This window comes from Ascaphus truei, chromosome 3 (genome assembly GCF_040206685.1).
Source record: "Ascaphus truei isolate aAscTru1 chromosome 3, aAscTru1.hap1, whole genome shotgun sequence".
Classification (NCBI taxonomy): domain Eukaryota; kingdom Metazoa; phylum Chordata; class Amphibia; order Anura; family Ascaphidae; genus Ascaphus; species Ascaphus truei.
Window position 1 is genome coordinate 420190175 of NC_134485.1, and position 19607 is coordinate 420209781.

At 46.5% G+C, this 19607-nt stretch overlaps 1 pseudogene; it reads right to left on the reverse strand.

Moving 5' to 3' along the window:
- Positions 1–7348: 7348 nt before the first annotated feature.
- The window catches only part of LOC142490812 (odorant receptor 131-2-like), a 36752-nt pseudogene continuing 24493 nt past the window's right edge, over positions 7349–19607 (reverse strand).

The window sequence follows — 19607 nt, forward strand, 5'->3', positions numbered from 1 at the left end:
AATACAAGACGTTCAAGGAGTTTAGAGGCAAAAGGCAGGAGGGAGACAGGTTGATAGTTAGAAAGACAGGTAGGGTCAAGCTTGCTGTTTTTGAGTAATGGTATGACTGTTCATGTTTGAAAGAGGATGGAAAGGTTCCAGAGCAGAGGGAGGAGTTAACAATGTGTGTGAGCGTAGGGTTATAGTAGGAGCAAGAGGTTTTAGGAGATGGGAGGGAATGGGGTCAAGAGAGCAAGTGGTAGAGGGAGAAGAGACGATCAACAGCGACACATCCTCCTCTGAGACAGTGGAAAACGAGTCAAGGAAGGCAGGAGGAAAGTTAGGAAGAGGTGTAGGATGGGAGGAAGAGACAGAAGGGATGATCTGCCGTATGGATTCCACCTTTTCCTTAAAATAGTCAGCAAAGTCCTGAGCGGAGATGGAGGAAGGAGAGGCAGCTGATGGTGGTTTGAGTAGAGTATCAAAGACAGAGAACAGTCGGCGTGGGTTAGACTTGTGCATGTTGATAAGTGAAGAAAAGTAGGCTTGTTTAGCTTGCGAGAGGGCAGAGTTGAAACAGGATAGCATAAATTTGTAGTGAATGAAGTCTGCAAGAGTATGAGATTTCCTCCAGAGGCGTTCAGAGGAACGAGTGGAGGAACGCAGCATGCACATGTGGGAATTTAACCAGGGTCTAGGGTTAGAAGGGTGAGGGCAGCAGAGAGAAAGCAGGGCATGTAGATCAAGAGAGGAGGACAAGGCAGAGTTGTAGTTCCTGACCAGGTTGTCAGGGTCTGTAGCAGAGCTGAGAGAGGAGAGGGAGGAGAGTAAAGTGGACTCAAAGTCAGGTAAGTGAATAGAGCGCAAGTTTCTGCAGAACCGGGGGTAGATGAAGGTGGAGAAGGGGAGAAGCGAGATAGAGAAAATGAGATGAGGTGATGGTCAGAGAGAGGAAAAGGGGAAATGGAGAAATCGGAGTGAGAGAAGTTTTTAGTGAAAACCAGGTCTAAGTTGTGGCCATCCTTGTGGGTGCTGGCTGCAGTCCACTGTTGAAGGCCAAAAGAAGAGGTTAGAGAAAGAAAGCGGGAAGCCCATGGGAGAGAGGGGTCATCAATGTGTCAATTGAAGTCCCCAAGGAGAAGAACAGGGGAGTCTGAGGAGAGAAAGAAAGAGAGCCAGGATTCAAAGTGAGAGAGAAAGGCAGATGGGGGATGAGTAGAGGTAGGTGGGCTATATATGACCACCACATGGACAGGGAGAGGAGAGAAGATCTGGACTGTGTGAACCTCAAAGGAGGGAAAAGCAAGAGAAGGAGGAATAGGAAGAGTTCGGTAATGGCAGAGAGAAGAGAGCAGGAGCCCCACGCCTCCACCCCTGCCATCAGGGCGCGGAGTGTGGGAGAAGGAAAGGCCACCGTAGGAGAGGGCAGCTTCCAGAGCAGAGTCAGACTGAGTGAGCCAGGTCTCCGTTATAGCAAAGAGAAGCAGGGAGTGAGAGAGAAAGAAGTCATGCACAGAGAGGAACTTGTTAGAGAGGGAGCGAGCATTCCAAAGGGCACAGGAGAAAGGGAGAGAGGAGGGTGGCAGGGGATGGGTATGAGGTTGGAGGGGTTAACACCAGAAGGAGTAGAAGTTGCATGTGGGAGGCGAGGACGAGAGCAAGTAGAAATTAGGCAGGCACCAGGATTGGGAGAGAGATCCCCAGAAGCAAGGAGGAGATGCATGGAAAGAATGAGAATGTGTGAGGATGATTTGTAGGGGTGTGTTTTAGTGCAGGGGGTATAGCTGTGTGATGACAGAGGACGCAGGTAAGAAAGGAGTTCATGTGAACTGAGAAGTGGGGAATAAAGTAGAGATGGAGATATATGGATAGAGTTAGAGACATAAGGAGACTGGTGGAAGAAGTGCATAATTTGAAAATAAGTGAGGTTACAGCAAATATAAAAAATAAAGGCTGCATCACAGCAATAGTTAAGTGTTGAGATGTGCATTCTGGGATGGGTGATATCCTCCTTTCCAGCGTAGATCAAATGCAGGAATCAAAAGCAGTAGGTGTTGTCCACTTTTCCACTTCTTTTTGAACTTCCTTTTTAAACTTCATAACTACTTCAAACATATCTACTTAAAAGCATATCTGCTTATGAGCATGGCTGCAGGCAGCTAAGGCTGCTATGAGTTTACTTATATAGTAGATTTATGTATCCATTCAATTTTTGCTCGGCACCCAATATATATATGTATCTCTCTTAAGTGTATACCACTAACTAAAATCCTCCCCTCCGCTATTTCCACACTTTATTTGCCTTCAAATAGGCTCTCTGAGAAGCAAGCTCCGTTCGGTGTGAATCTCTAATGATGTGTGTTATCGCAGATATTAATAGAACATCGCGCTCCTGCTCTCCATCAGCCTGACCAAGCCATATCTGGGTTGCCATGATGATGACGCCACTACGTGATGACGCCATTACGATCCACCCCTATCATCGGTTACTTCGGCCAATCGGGCGGGGATGCCTGCACAACATGCAAGAATAGGAGAAAGACTCTAAAACTCCCCGCTCCGTTATGTTACAAGCGTCACCAAGACAATGATGCGGCCTACAGAGTGACGTCACAGACTATAGATGAATTTGATTGGACACTGTTTTAGAGCACACCCCTAGGGGCGGTTATGTTGATATACACACACATGTTTATGATTAACATTTAAACCTATGTTTGGCACGGATTTAAGCTATAAATACAAACACAGCTCACATTGTAAATTACTACTCCCCGAGGAAGACGCAAAGTCGAAATGCGTAGGAGTGGGAAGTCAGTGACAGGATACTTCTTCTGCCTAATCATGGAACACATGTAGATATTGCGACTCTTTGCAAGCTTACCCTCTGATTTGTTTTATGATCATGTCTCTCTTAGTTACATGCTGCATTTCCATTGTGTGATAGTGCTTTGAGAGTGACATTCCTCATGTCAATAGTTGTTATGCTATTACCAGTGCTTTGTGTTCACACGGCTGTTATATCTTACCATATTTATCTCTGACTGCAGAGTGATTCTTATGATACTACTACTAGTATGCCTTAGATATTTTTGACCCTGTGTGTCACTGTTATGGACCTTGAAGAATTAATCTAATTGTTAGGCTGTCACGGAAGCTTGTGCAGGGTTATAATATACACCAATATCTGGGTTGAATTGAACACAACTAGGATATGATAAATTAAGTTTATTCCTTAAAGAAGGTGAACACACAAGATTTCACAAATAACAGACAAAATATAGCACTTACTTAGGGGTTGGACAATGAAGCAATCAGGTACAGGATTGGCAATTCATTCAGGCAACAGGTAACAAATAGTTGTAGAAAAACGAAGACAATGAGCATAGAGCTAACCCTGGTTTATATGGGATTCCAGCCCTATACCCTGGCATTGGGTGTCAGCCATTGGGTGACAATTATATGCACCCAATCCCACTTTGCCAGCTAACGTGGGAAGCATTGTTGGATCATGCCACCAATTAGTTGGCACATGCGCACATCTGGGCCTTTTGGTCTCATTTCTCTAGCCCCACACTAACGTCAGGGCACCTAAAAGTCTACCAGACTTGTACAGTATCTGGTCCGGAAATCCTTTGTCTGTAAGTGTGAATTATAGCACTTACAGACCACTCAAGTCCTGCGTTTCTCCGCCCTATTGTATACAATCAGATTGGTGAAGCCTTTGATCAGGGGGTCTGTTGTAAACAATGGGTCGCCCCCCTGAGCATTAACATAAAGCAGAACCAGTAACTTTCGCGGGCTTTTATCCCAGCCTTGAAATACAATACATTTCTTAATATCTACACATATTAAAATAATCCGTTCGGCTGGGCTGAAACTTTCCAGACCCTCATGCCGGAGGGGACTCTCCATGATGGCCAAGTCTCAGCTCGCTGCGACCCTCCGGACCGGAGTTACACAATTACAGTTTTAAAAGCACTTTTGAACAAAGGCTTTTTTCTGGCATGCAAGTCAATGGCAGAAACCCAAATTTTACAATTACCCTGACTCCGTTCTGTTGCCCCGAGAGGGTTGCTATTTGCCATGCAATCCAGTCGGAACTAGGACTACATGGTGATCAAATCTCAGCCCTCTAGGTTGAACAGAACCAGAGTTATGGGTTCCAGGTTTCTGCTCATTCTGACTTAGCCGTTTTTACTCGCGGCTTTTACAGTTGAGTCTACGATTATTCTAACAAAAACCAGTGGCATTCACCAAAAAGACCCAGGAATTGCCTGAATACATGCCTTAAACGTGCCTTAAACTAGCCCTAGCATTTCTGCATTGATTAATGGCCTATCAAATTAACAGCGGGGGTCCTGGCAGTCCCATTCAAACTGAATTGGACTGCCAGGGACCCCTGCTGTGTTAATCCTATGGGTCGTTAGTCAATGCAGAAATGCCTTAAACGTGCCTCAATCTAGCCCAGAACGTACCTTGAATGTAACCCGACTAGTTTAAAGCAAGCGTTAGGATAATCGTTGCCTCGTCTGTACCTCCGCCATTGGAGTCAATGGCGCGACCCTTGTAGCGAGCGCGACCCTTTACTGGGGTCATTGATTACCGGACCTGGTTGAGGTTGAGTGAGGGGGTTCCTAGGGTCTAGGGGAAAAAAGAACTTTATTCCGGGGTGCCCTAGAACCTAAGTTTCCCACGCCAATCGAACCTGAACTTGACTGGGGAGCTCTCTTCAATGATAATGTTTCCGCTTTTGCGGTGTGCGGTTTGGATGGCTGGCAACCCGTTCCTGGAGGTCTGAGTCGAGGAATCCCAATCGAAATGAATGGCTCCATTGACTTTCAATGGGGAACTGCCGCTCCTCCTCTCTGGCGCCACCTGCAGAACTTCTACGAGAACGGGCCTAAATTGCCGGAATCCCAATAGAATTATATGGAGCTGCAATGGCGACCTATGGGGGACTGCAAAATGGAGCCTGCAAAGGCGGGAAAATGGAACAAAGGGCTATGATCACTACATTAACATTAACCCTTTTCCTCCCGACCGGATCCCAGTGTAAGTGTTGGTGCCGACACTGGAATGGGGAAAATACATTCTTACAGGGGAATACACATTTGGGTGCTGAAGCAGGGCAAAAACACAGTACTGGACCGCAGTCTAGTTAACTCCTCACCTCCCAGGTGAGGGCAGGGGGTGGCCATATGGGGTGTAACCACTTTAATACCGGGCCAATCCCCCTCTCCCTCTACATAGGCGCTGCATGATTATTACTGCCTTCCATCATTATGTCCATACACTAGAGGGTATTTAGACTTGCACACTCTTTAGTATTTCACAAGTGCAGCATAGCACATAACTGTTTACAGTGAGTCCTTATCACTGAGGAAGTTCCTGTCTTTTTTAACCTTTTCTGTATTGTCCTTTTAAAGAAGTGAAATACATTTGTTATATTTAGGTACAACATTTTGTTATATTTTGGTACACCCGAGTGCTTATATGGGATACTTTTCAGTTTTTCTGTTTATATATATATATATATATATATATATATATATACCTATTTTGTATCTTTGTTGAAAGAACAAAATACATGCGCAAAATTACAGTATAAGACACAAAAAACAAATGACCAAAAAGTGCTGCCACAGTGTCTTAGTTCTCACAAAAAGACCAAACTAAATATAGAACAAACAATTAGACAAGGACGCAACAAAATGGAAAAAAGTCAATACTGTGGATATAAACGGTCATGAATGTTCTAACGGCCATGAATGTTCTGACTGTGTGTGATAGTGAAGTCCCAACTGTGACTGGTTCTGGGAACAATAGATAAAAGCCAATAACTGTGAGGTACTGTTGAGATATGGTTTATATGTAAAAGATAAGGGCTACTTTACAATGTAGCAGGTAAAATATGCATTGTGGGTATGTGCCACCACACGTGCAATCAGGATGGAAATACCGGCGTCTACCTCTCCTCTCCAGTGTAGCTCTGTGATCCGCTCAACTCCCGTTGTCAGATCACGCGATATTCACTGAATCCCGTATCATGCACCACACGACCAATAATGGCCAAATCTCCCACCGGGTGGGGGAAACACTGTTACATTAAAAAAGCTTCATTACTTAGTGGCTAGCTGTGAAGGCAATGAAGGGGTTAAACCTCAGAAGCCTGTTTCTTGGGGCAGAGCGGGTGGATGAAGGGGGTAGTAGTCCCAGTGTGGGTGATTAGGCCTACTTGGAAGGTTGCGGGAGGAGTTAACCCCTTCACTACACCTTCACCACCCGTCTGACTCGCTGGCCACCGCAGCGGAGGCAAGGGTAGGAAGGGGACCATGGGGTAACCTAGCTACATGTGGAAAGGGTTGTAGTGTGTGTGTTGCTGGGGTTGTAGTGTGTGTGTGGAGGGGGTTGTTGTGTGTGTGTGTTTGTGTTATGTGTTATATTTTAGCAGAGTAGCCAGTGCAGAGAAATGAGATCAAAAGTTAATTAGGAGATCTACTTTTGTTGATTGTTTTGGTATCTTTTAATGGATCAGTGTCATAATACACTGGCGACACACTTTATTCGAGCTCGGCTAGTCCCACGAATTCGGGTATACCCGGGTGTATTGAGGTTTGTGACTGTTTTCTGCCCGAGTGCATTGAGTTATTTTCCAGGCAGGGATTGAAGCATTTTATTCCCGCTGGCTGCAATACTGCACAGTATATATATATATATACTGCATTACAATTCATGAATTTATGCCATCTGGTAGACACGCGAAGCATTGCAGCCTATTAAATCCTAATCATTATCATTTAACAGATCAGCCGCCCGTCAGCCAGGCATGAACCCAGGCTGGGAAGGCAAACGCAACGGGGCTTGTCAGAGGTGAGGAGCGGCACATTCCAGGTATCTGCCAGGTACATACTGGGTATTTGCTCGAATAAAGTGTGTCGCAGCAGTATCATGAAATATTATCTATTTTTAATAATCTGATGCTTCAGGGGTTAATGTAACTACAGTTTGATTTACAAAATATAATAGATTGGGTTTATGATAGGTTAAGACTCTTCCTGGGTCTGTGCAGACCTACAAAGAGGACTTAATTGGGGGTGCTACCACTAAAAGTGACATATACTGCTTGTTTAGAAGGCAATAAATGATCGTCAGACACCTGGGCAGTCAGCCCCAAAAGAAACTATAATTTCTAAGACATCCCTTGTGCATCACAGAAAGGGGGTTAGACACAGGTCACCGCTTATTCTATGCAGGGCTTTCGAAATCTCACAGGTCGTTTCCTCATGTGTATTGAAGTAAGTCTACTAACAGGCAAAGGTGTCACATTATCTTGACATCATTGTACATTGTAAGGTTGCTGGTGGGTCTATTCTAAAGTGTTTGCATAAATGAGAGGACTGAGAAACTGAGGCAGACACGTGAATAGGAGAAAGTTGGTTACGGGCAAGAAAGCAAAATAATCTTTGAGGTATGTCTCCGTAAAATGAGAGGTAAGAGCGGTCATGCATAACAGGAGCTGGAAAGCGTGGAGTAAGACTGTTTTGCCAGCTGTGAAGGCAGATTTTCTGAGCCAAGTTTCCGTGCAATCAGCATAATCCTGATGTACGAGTAGACGATTATCAGTCCCACCCGGACAAAGCTGAGGATGATGGATTTTATGGTGTTTTGCACTGGAGCCTTTGATAGTCTTGCCTTGCTACTGAGCACTTTAAGAGAGAAATACTTTGTCTCAACTGAAGAGCCCAGGGCAATGAAATCAGCAACATTAGGGATGAGTCCCACTGTCCATATGATTGCAATGGCAGCACGAGATCTCTTTGTGGTGCAAAGCTCTGTATGTCTTAGTGGGTAGCAAATGGCTACAAAGCATTCAAGGGCCATGACTGCCAGGTTATATGGGATGACAATACAATAGATGAAATAGAGCAAATAGTCACCAAGAAAAAGCATAATGGCACAGGGAGGTACAGTATACGTGTATAAGGCAGCCACCAACAAAGTGAGCCCCAGGCCAGGATGAGATACAGTGTGTCATTAATGAGCATGTAACAGGAGACAACCCTGTTCAGAAGTGTGCCTCTAATCCAACAGTGTGGTGGTTAACTGCTGGTAGACAATTAACCACCACACCCTGGCTGATTACAGGTATCAGAAAAGCCTGCCTCTGAGACAGGAAGGGAGATTCTTCCTGAGCTCATACGTGAGCTGAGCTGACCCAGGAAGCAGAAAGAGCAGGGAATTCCTTAGTCTGACACGTGACATGGGGCTGAACCAAGGAAAGACTGCACTGTCTTGAGCTGCAGAGATCTGCACGCTGCCAGCAAGACACAGGGGACAATACTTCTAAACCTGGATCTTGACATTGCCTTATCGCACAAGGGTGTGGACACCAGGAGAACAGAGAAGCCTTCCCCTACAACTACAAGAGACAGATCAGACTTTTCTTATGACTGTTATCTATGTCTATATATATATATATATATGTCTCTATGATTTGGGCTGGTGAATCGCTGGGATAACCACGCAGTTAAAGAGAGATGGACTATAAGGGTATATATACTCCAAAGTGGAGCAGATTGTGTTTGCTGTGTTTAAAGCAACAGGCGCAATAAAGCCTTATTTTAATTTCACCTTAAAACAGTCTCCATTGCGTACCTCTGCACATGTCCTCTTACAGAGCATATGAACAAAAAGGACATAGCGAGTTTTCTCTCGAATATGAGCTGTGGTAAAGTAGACACAGAGTATGATTTTAAGTGTAGTCTGGTCCCCGCTCACCTCCGTAGCGGGTGCGGGCTAAAGTGTAACGCGTCCAGGTGCTTCCGGAGTGTGGGCGGACCTGGCTAGGAGTAGAGGGATTTGCGGCGGTTAGTGCTGGGGCTCTCGACAGTGGGGGCCACCATCTTGGGAATTGCGCATGGGCAATGGACACCTCGTGCATGCACAGTATGGCCGTGAGCAGGGGCCATCTTAGTACAGGCTCCGCTCATGGACTACATGCCCCAGCAGCCTCAGGGGCTGCGCATCAGGTGGGGGAACACAGCCAACAGGGCTGTATTATCCACAGTGCGATGGGCAATACATTTTGGCATGCGGAGAGGCACCAGGCAGTCGTAGACAGGGAACTCAAGGGACAGGTAGTGTCCGGGTGCCAGTGGCTCCATGACTTGGCCTAATTCATGCGCCTTGGGACAATTCATGCGCCTTAGATGGCTCTGCTCAACTGAGGATAATTTCGTAGAGCAGGCCCACCAATTGATTACTAGATTTAAAAATAGGGGTTATCTAGAAAAAGATCTGGTAGAGACCTATACCCTAGTTAAAGCCATGTCAAGAGAAGACCTTCTCTCCACAAATGTTAATAAGAAAAATAAGTGGAGGGGGGACAAATCTCAACCTGTACCACTGTTCATTACAAGACAGAGTAGCCAATCAAATGACATCCGTACAATTATTGAAAAACATTGGGATACCCTTAAACTAGACTCTGACTTAAACAACATTACAAACGATAGGCCCAAACTGGTTTTTCACAGAGCTAAATCCCTGGCGACACACCTGTCACCTAGTCTTTTCTCATCACAAAGTGTAGGGAAGATAAGTAATATCCCTAAAGGTTTCTTTCAGTGTGGACAGTGTAGCATCTGCCAATATGCTAGACCCACTAAAAAAAATTGACTGTCTTCAACCCAAAACACAAAAGACAATTCAGTCCTTCATCAATTGTAACAGCAGCTATGTTGTCTATATGATCAGATGTGGGTGCAATAAGACGTATATTGGTCGCACAATAAGAGCGTTAAAAACTAGAATTCAAGAACATGTGCGTCTGATAAAGAAAAAGGATTTATTGCATCCAGTCCCTCGACACTTTTCCTCATGTCATCAGGGAGGTTTAAAGGGTTTTTCATTTTTGGGGCTTGAACATGTTCCCATTATGACAAGAGGTTGAAATAGACTAAAAATTCTTAACCAAAAAGAGATGTCTTGGATTTTTTGTATGGACAGCCTCCATCCACAAGGTATTAATGTGGATTGGGAGCTGGCCCACTTTTTGTAAGTTGATATTATAGCACCTATCTTTTAACATCATTGGTTATTGCTATTTTGATTGTATATCCCTTCCATTCATGTAAAGGGGTCTCACTGCTATTGTCATTTATTATGTAGATCTATTCTGCTTAACACAATTTGGTATCATTTCATCTCAAATGTATGGAATTATTATTAACTTAACCTGTGTATATTAGTGCTAATATAAATATCTGTTATATTCTATATACGTCTACTATTTGGATGATTTACCCCCTTGAATTATATACGGGGTTCTACTGTAATTATTTTTTAAATACAACATGTGGAATATCCACTTAGTATTTAATGTATATATTATAAAACTCATAGATATTATGTTTTTTAGCGTCTATGGTTTCTTCTGCAATTATATTGTCTGTAACCAGAATACCTGCAAATGTAATACTTCATACAACTCTATTAATCAGCCTTTATATACCACTCCTGTTTTAATAGACATAGGATTCTTTACATGTGATCATTTTTTTAGATATGGAACACATTAGGTGTTTATTGTATCTTTATATAGTTATAGATTAGTTTAGAATTAGTTTTGTTTAATTTTTTTCCTATGTTATTACCATAAATATATAGTTATAAAAGTTGGGTTATTTATTTATTTATTATTTTTTATTAGCGTTTTATTGTTTTTTCATTTTTTTCTTATTATATTTTTTTCTTATTTTATTAATAATTTAAGTTTTTATATGTTTTGTTAATTGTTTTGTTCTCCATATGTCAGTTTGCTGTGGCGGCTAGGTGATTGCCCCTAAATGACACCATATGTTTCTTGCCAATCATATTATTTATTCATTACGGGTTCTCGTATTCCATCAGCAGCGTATGAGTTAATCCCTCCACACTACGCTGTGAGAGCCGTCTCCTTAATTATGCATATATCACTCCAGGTGTAGGGATTACGTCATAGGATGGTGGGTATTCCCATCCTCGCGCGGGAACTCAGGGCTATTTAGGGTACATCTCTGGCTGCCATAAAGCACTCTTTGATAAAGTCGTAAGACGAAACGCGTCAGAGAATTGTCTTTTATGTCTTTTTAATCCGGGCTTTTATGCCACAATAAAGTTTTTTTCTTGCACGTTGCCGCCAGCCTGACATTTTTTGCAGTGCTCAGAGTCCTTTCACCTACCTTGTCATCAGCTGCTGGGACGGACGCACGCGACGGAGCAGTGGAACAGCTTTCTCCCCATAGCAGCACACCGGCACCAGGAAGGCAGCTATGTGAGTATCTACACTCTCTGCCGAGAGGACCCGCTGGGAACACGTAACCCGCCAAAGAAGGGACCGCCGGGTGGGACCAACACACCGGTCAGGTTAGAGGTATCTTTCCCTACAGCGGTCTGTCCTAAAACGGTGTTTTGCAATATTTGCTGCCAACATATGATTGTTTTAAGTGTGTTATTGGGGATTAGACAACGCTGCTCACATAGTATTATCCTGGACTCACCTGAAGACTTTTCTATTATACATCTAAGTCTTCACCGACGTCATTTTAGAGCACCCTATTAGGGAACACTTCCCTTACCAACCTGCATGACTTGGCCTAGAGCTACCCCACAGGCCCAAGTTAGGCACCGACCATTAGTAGTTTGTTGCTGCTACAGGGAAGGCACCGAGATAGGGACACTTCCACCATAGCATCACCGGTGTTCGTACACCAAGGGAAAGATGCCACGTGGTGCGTGCGTCCTGCGGTCTGGGACCAGACCCAGGCCATTGATTCATAGACTCTAACGGTGAGACACTCCAAGTGGAGTTCACCCCATTCAATGGATTGGAGCATGCAGAGTGGAGGAATTCTGAGAGACCTCACGTCAGGTGATCAGACGGATCCTTCTGATCATTCGGCGGTACCTGGGTAGAAGAGGTCCCATGGAGGTAACGTTCACCAACGGTCCACAGGGGTAGTGCTACTCACTACACTTTTGGGTGGGGACTGACAATGGCAGAAGCACACTAGGGATACTGGTGCCACCGCACCCTAAGTACTGTGGGGATACAACCCTGTGTTATTATTGTGTGTACTGTGTTGTATAGTTATTAGTAGAGTTGCTTGTTCAGTAAATACTCCTTCATCATACCATGTGTGTATATTTACTGCTGTATTGTCCTTGGAGGGGATATCCTTCTGTGTTAGGATCTTTCTCAGTTGAAAGCGCTGTGTGTGTTAACAAACGTGATCACCCCAGGCTCCCAGTGGCGGACGATCAGGCCTCCTGTATGCCACTCGGGTAATGGCAGCACCGGTAGTTTCCCTTATACACGGAGAAAGGGGGCTACATTTGGAAGCACTGCTAAGATTCAGAACTGGAGTGCCCTAACCAGTAGATAAATCCGCGAAAACATGTTTACGCTGTCATCTCAATATGAGGAGTCACCTCGCCACGTGGTCCCTGCAACCACACCCCTGGGAGATGTCTGCAACACCCTGAGCAAATTCTACGGGTCTGCCTGCGCCCGGTATATAAGACGCAAGTGTCACCCCTCATATCGCTGGACTATTGTTCTAATTAGTGCAGTTTCCAGAAGCCCTTCTCAAGGGTTGTCCCTTTATCTTCCCAGACTGGCCTCTACCCTTGGCAACCTCTTGTCCAGGACCCCTAGCCAAGGTACTGTGTCAAGCTTAACCTCCATGTCCTTCCTATACCACAAGGAAATAAGACACCCAGCTCACGGGGTGTTTGTTACTCTATTCCGACCCACCCCTACCTAGGGTAACGTTCAGTCTTGGGACTATGCTAGAGGCACCCCTCCGAGCCGAAACCCCACACCCTTCATATAATCCCAGCCGGTATGAGACTTGTCCCAAGCAGGACCCTAGCCAAAAGCCAGAACATCACAGTCGCATGTCAACGGGAAACTCAGACTTGGGAGTAACTCTTCCCTAATTGGTAGAGGCACTAACGCAGTCCGCACCAGTCCACCACTACCACAATCTAAAAGCCTTCTCTGGGGTGCGACCCACACCGCTAGGAGAAGAAGCGTTTAAAGAATGGAGAGACTATGTGGTGCAAGTACTGCCAGAGTGGACGTGCATGGACGCTATCAAAAAGCAGCGAATCCTAGAATTTCTGCGGCCCCCGGCAGCCAACATATTGTGACTGTATCGTGAGTGCCATGCAGAGGTAGAGTCTCAAGATCTGATTCGGGCCTTAGCCAAAACCTATGTTAAAAAAGATGACCCCATTGCGTTGCTGACCCAGTCTCATGCCCTCAAGCAAAAGGATAATGAGGAATTGTCCGAGTGTCTTCAATGGCTGCATCTGGCACTCTGGACCCTGATCAACAAGAAGGTCATCTGTGTGGCCGAGCTGGATGATTATTGGACCAAGCATTTACTGTGGGGAGCTTCGCTCACCCATCCCTTAGTGGCTAGGATCTGCTGTACCTTTTCCACAGAGAATCCTCTTATCTACGAGGACCTTATGGATCGAATTAAACATCAAGAGGTCATCTTGCAGTTTCAGAACCCTAGAACGTCTCGTGACTCTTCCAAAGAAGAGAGACATGCGACTCCCTCAAAGGAGTCTTTAAGAGACGTGTTCAGAGGTATGCAATGGAGACTGTTTTAAGGTGAAATTAAAATAAGGCTTTATTGCGCCTGTTGCTTTAAACACAGCAAACATGTAAATCAGCAAACAAAATCCGCTCCACTCTGGAGTTTATATACAATTTGATCCAGCTCTCTAACTGCATGGTTAGCCCAGCGATTCACCAGCCCAAATCATAGAGACATTCATATACTTAGATAGACATAGATAATAGTCTTAAAAGAAAAGTCTTATAGGGGGAACTTCCCATACGTCACCCGGTATGGACGGCTGCTAGAGGAGCTCCTGAAACCCGCGTGTTATATAGCGAAAAAAAACCCACTTAAACTCAAAATTTACGGACAAAATAGTCCCCTCAGATAGATAAACAGAAGGGGAATGTCAAAAACAAAAAAAACGAACAACCAGGCTGTTTCCAAATTTTTCTCACCGTCTCAACGAGGGAAAGCAAGCACCATGAATCCCCAAGATGGTGGCGGACCGCATGGCGCTACCTCCCAATCGGGGAAAAAGACCCAGCCGAGAGAAAGCCCCTCTACAAGCCCAGAACATGCAATAACCAGGGCATATTTGGAGGAACTGATGGCAGGAATGGCTGCTACCCTCAAAACCTCCTTCCAAACGGAATTGCGGTCTGCAGTGAGCGACATAAGGAAGGAAATCTCAGGGCTAACAGAAAAGACCACTACCCTAGAGAATAAGCTCTCCGAATCCCTACAAAGAAAGGGAGAAGCAGAAGAAGAGATCAGCCGCCTGGGTGAAGAGATCTCCCTCCTCAAAGAAAGCATGGAAGAACAAGAAAACCGTGACCGGAGACAAAACATCCGTGTGAGGAATGTTCCAGAGTCAGTCACGCAAGAACAGATTCGGCCTTACCTCCTGGAGTTTTTCAACCTGGTCTGCGGGGAGATGGAGGAAAGGGAGATGGAAATGGACAGGGCCATCGTGCGTTAGGACCCAAGTCTGACGATCCAAAACGCAGAAGGGATATCATAATAAAAATGCATAAATACACCTCAAAAGAAAAAATTATTTCAGCATGCCGAGACATGGGAGAAATAACTTTTCAAAACGAGACCCTACAAGTGTACAACGACTTGTCAAAAGCAACAAGAGACCGCAGACGGGAGCTAAAGCCGCTGACTAACCTGCTTCGGGAGAAGGGAATACAGTATAGATGGGGCTTTCCGTTTAAAATCTCGGTGAACAGAAATGGAAAGTTCCTGTCCATAAAATACCCCGCGGATATGGCCCCATTCGCAAAGGCCTTGGGCCTAACCCCTCCACAGACATGGCTACCAAGCAACCTGTCATCTGGAGACGCCGCAGGAGACCCACCCCGGACTTCGGAGAGGATCGCGGCCCAGCACTCCAAAGACAAGTAGTAACAGCCGCCACCGCACCCAAACAACACCCCCCTACGTGATCCCGAGGGAGAGAGGAGACCCACAACTACATCGGAGGGCATCCCGTCGGGCCGGAGAGAAGCCGCTGACTTCCCGAACAAGACAACACTGGACACCGCTACCCACATCAGACCACGTGTCATCTACTCCCGCGATGGCACCGGAGCTGATCCCGCCAGCCGAGCTGAAATCCTGGCTCACACTCGACTCGACCGGATGGAACAGGATCGTGGTTTCCCCAATGCCAGGTTGTGATGAGAGCCGGGCTCCAGGCCTTGTTCTGCTATGCCCCGACGTCCAGTCTTTCAGATTAGCCCGAAGGGGTGTTCGCTCCACCCCCCCCTCCAGCCGGTGGTCCCGATTCCACGGGATGATTTTTCTGGCCCACGGGGGGGGGGGGGGGGTACGGCCCATCAACAAGTAAGCAGCAGAGCCCGAACCAACAAAAACGCATTGGCTCAAAAGACGGAGGACAACTGCGACCCCGAGGACCCAGTCCACCCGATTTGATTTAAAGGACGCACAAACACAAATTGAGGTTTGGCGCCCTGGAGGCCGTGAGTAATATAATAAAATGCTATATCATAGAAAGTACCCCGTGACCCCCCCCCGTCTCTGCCTTAAACCAAGCACATAGCCCCCCCCCCTCCCCATCCTCCCCCCCTCCTTCACACGTCCCCCCCTTCCCCCCGCACACCTCCTCTCACCGCCCCCCCACCCTGGTCCCCTTTCCCACCCCCCCCCCAGCCCCCACCCTCCCCCTCACCCCCAAAACCCAGGTCCACAATACATGGGAGTGATATATATAAACCCATGAATCACTAAACTGCGCAATACCCAATAAATGAACAAATTTGTAAACTGACTGTACAGGTCACAGCATGAAAAATAGCCCTAGTCATCCTCCCCTTCTTCCCCCCTCCCCCTACACACCTTTGCCAGCAAACTCACTGATCGCCAAAAGGTTTACAATACAAATGTGAAACAGATAGGCACGACAATGGTACTGTATAAAAGCCGAAAAGTATATATAACGTGTGGAATGCCCCTATGCCTCCCCTTATACTTCCCCCCTCTAGAACGATACGCAGAGGAAGTAAAAGTACATAGAAAAGCCATAAGTATCCTCGCTGATCTCTAAACAGCACATAGCATACTCATGGGACAGAGTGATATAACAGATGTAACATACAGAACCGTGAAATGCCTGTACTGTTTGAAATGTGCCGTTGCCCTCCACCCCCCACCCCTCCCACTCCCATCCCCCCCCTCTCTCCCCCCTCCCCCCCTCCCCCCTCTCGGCGCTAGATAAAGTTGAAAAATATATGCAATGTGTGATGTGCACCTATGCTTCCCTTGGAATAACACCCAGAGGAAGCAAGGGTATGTAAGGAAACTAAATATGCCTTGGCTGACTCCCAGACAGTATATAAGATACTTATTGCATAAGAGTGGTATAAGAGATACAACATACAAAAATGTGAAATGCCTGTACCGCCTGAAATGTTCCGTTAACCTCCCCCCCTCCCCCCTCCCCCCCCACTCTCCCCCCCCCACTCCCCCCACACTCCCCCCCACTCCCCCCCACTCCCCCCCCACTCTCCCCCCCCACTCTCCCTCCCCACTCCCCTCCCCCCCCCCCCCACTCCCCCCCCCACTCCCCCCCCCCGGGTGCTATACAAAAGTTGAAAAATGTATACAATAAGTGATATGTACCTATGTCCTCCCATGGAACAGCACCTAGAGGAAGCAAAGGCTCATAGGAAAACTAAATGTGCCTAGGCTGATTTCCAGACAGTGTATAGTATACTTATGGTATAAAGTGATACAACAGACGCAGCACACAAAAATCTGAAATGCCCACACTGTTGGAAAGGCTCCGACAAACCCCCCCCCCCACCCCCACATCCACCCCGCCCACCCCCACCCCCCCTCCCCTCACCCCTCCTGCCCCCCTCCCTGCCCACCTCCCCACCCCCGGTACTATATAAAAGTTGTGAATTAAACGCAATGTGATATATGCACCTATGCCTTCCCTTGGAACAGAACCCAGGGGACGCAAAGGTTTATAAGAAAACAAAAGGTGCCTTGGCTGATTTCCAGATAGTATATAGCATACTTATTGCAAAGAGTGGTATAATAGAGGCAGCATACAAAAATGTGAAAGACCTGTACTGTTGGAAAGGTTCCGTCAACCCCCCCCATCACCCACCCACCCCACCCCCCCCCATCCCCCCCCCCACTCCCCCCCCCACTCCCCCCCCCGGGTGCTATACAAAAGTTGAAAAATGTATGCAATAAGTGATATGTACCTATGTCCTCCCTTGGAACAGCACCTAGAGGAAGCAAAGGCTCATAGGAAAACTAAATGTGCCTAGGCTGATTTCCAGACAGTGTATAGTATACTTATGGCATAAAGTGATACAACAGACGCAGCACACAAAAATGTGAAATGCCCACACTGTTGGAAAGGCTCCGTCAAACCCACCCCCACCCCCACATCCGCCCCCCCACCCCCACCCCCCCTCCCCTCACCCCTCCTGCCCCACCCCCCCTCCCCTCACCCCTCCTGCCCCACCCCTCCCCACCCCCCCGCCCCCACTCCCATCCACCCCCACCCCCGGTACTATATAAAAGTTGTGAATTAAACGCAATGTGATATATGCACCTATGCCTTCCCTTGGAACAGAACCCAGGGGACGCAAAGGTTTATAAGAAAACAAAAGGTGCCTTGGCTGATTTCCAGATAGTATATAGCATACTTATTGCAAAGAGTGGTATAATAGATGCAGCATACAAAAATGTGAAAGGCCTGTACTGTTGGAAATGTTCCGTCAACCCGCCCCCCCCCACCCATCCCCCCCACCCCCCCACCCCCCCCCCATCCACCCCCCCCATCCACCCTCCCACACCCCACCACCCCCCCCCCTCCAACCCCCCCCCATCCACCCCCCCACACCCCCCCCCCCACTCCCCCCCACCACCCCACCACCATCAAAACAACTGCGGACCCAGAGGGTAGATTCCTAGTGGTATATGGCTCCTTAGCGGGCTCAGCAATTGCTCTTATCAATGTATATGCCCCAAACGAGAACCAAACCGAATTCCTAAAGAAAGTACTCGAGGGCATAGACCCGGGATATCTGTCATCGATGATAGTGGGAGGGGACCTAAACATGGTCCTCAACCCTACCGAGGACAGATCGACCACAATGGGTCCCCCCCATACAACCCCCTCCCAGATCACAGGGAAAAGGTTTAGGGGAATCTTGAGCGAGTTTTCACTGGTGGACATCTGGAGAACCCAACACCAGGGCCAGAGAGACTATACTTTCTACTCAGCACCTCACCAGACCTACTCTCGAATAGACCACTTTCTGGCCACAAAAAATGTGGTGGCGGCAACAACTGACTCCGACATAGGACCGATCACATGGTCTGATCATGCCCAGATTACCATAACCTTGACAACACCCTTCGAAAAGACAATAAATTACTCATGGAGGCTAAATGACTCACTACTCAACCATCCTGAGATAGAAAGAGAGATTAGAGCTGCCATTCGAGACTACTTTTTTTTTAACTCAGGATCCGTCTCCTCACCAGCAATCCTGTGGGAAGCCCATAAGGCAACCATTAGAGGGAAATTCATCTCCATCGCATCCCACAGGAAAAAAGCCCGCCAAAAACTAATAAAGGAGCTCACGGATGATATCAAAATAATAGAACGAACTCATAAAGCTAACCCCTCAAAAAATATATATAAAACATTGACAACAGCCAGAGCAAAACTTAGACAAATCCAGCTGGAGGATGTTGAGAAAGCCCTCAAATGGACCAATCAACAATATTATGATAAAGGGAACAAGGCAGACAGACTTCTAGCGACTAAATTAAGAGGGGTGCATAAACGGTCCCAAATCACGGCGATCAAGAGTAGGTCTGGTGAGATACAACATAGTGACAATAAAATAGCAGCCGAATTTACAAAATTTTACACCGAACTTTATAACTTAAGATCCACAAATGGCCGCCCCGAATCAGTAGCATCCGAATTAATAGCACAATACTTAGATAAGTGTCAGCTCCCCACACTAACGGAGGAGAAAAACACAGTCCTCAATGCTGAGATCTCAAAAGAGGAACTGGAAGAGGCGGTCAAATCATTAAAAATCACTAAGTCTCCTGGCCCAGATGGCTTCACTAATGTCTACTATAAGAGATTCTTGCCAGTATTATCCACGCATCTCCTAAGAATATTTAACGATTTTATGGAAGGAAATCAAATCCCTACGTCAATGACCCTGGCCACCCTGGCCATAATACACAAAGAAGGCAGGGACCCGATGCAATGTGGAAGCTACCGTCCAATCTCCCTGCTTAATTGTGATCTCAAACTATATAGCAAAATACTCGCAAATAGATTGAATCCCATTTTACCAAGATTAATAGATAAAGATCAAGTGGGATTCGTAGCAGGCAGACAGGCCTCGGACAATACCCGAAAGATAATTGACATTATTGAACATGTCCATCTCACAGGGACCAAAGCACTACTCCTTAGCTTGGACGCAG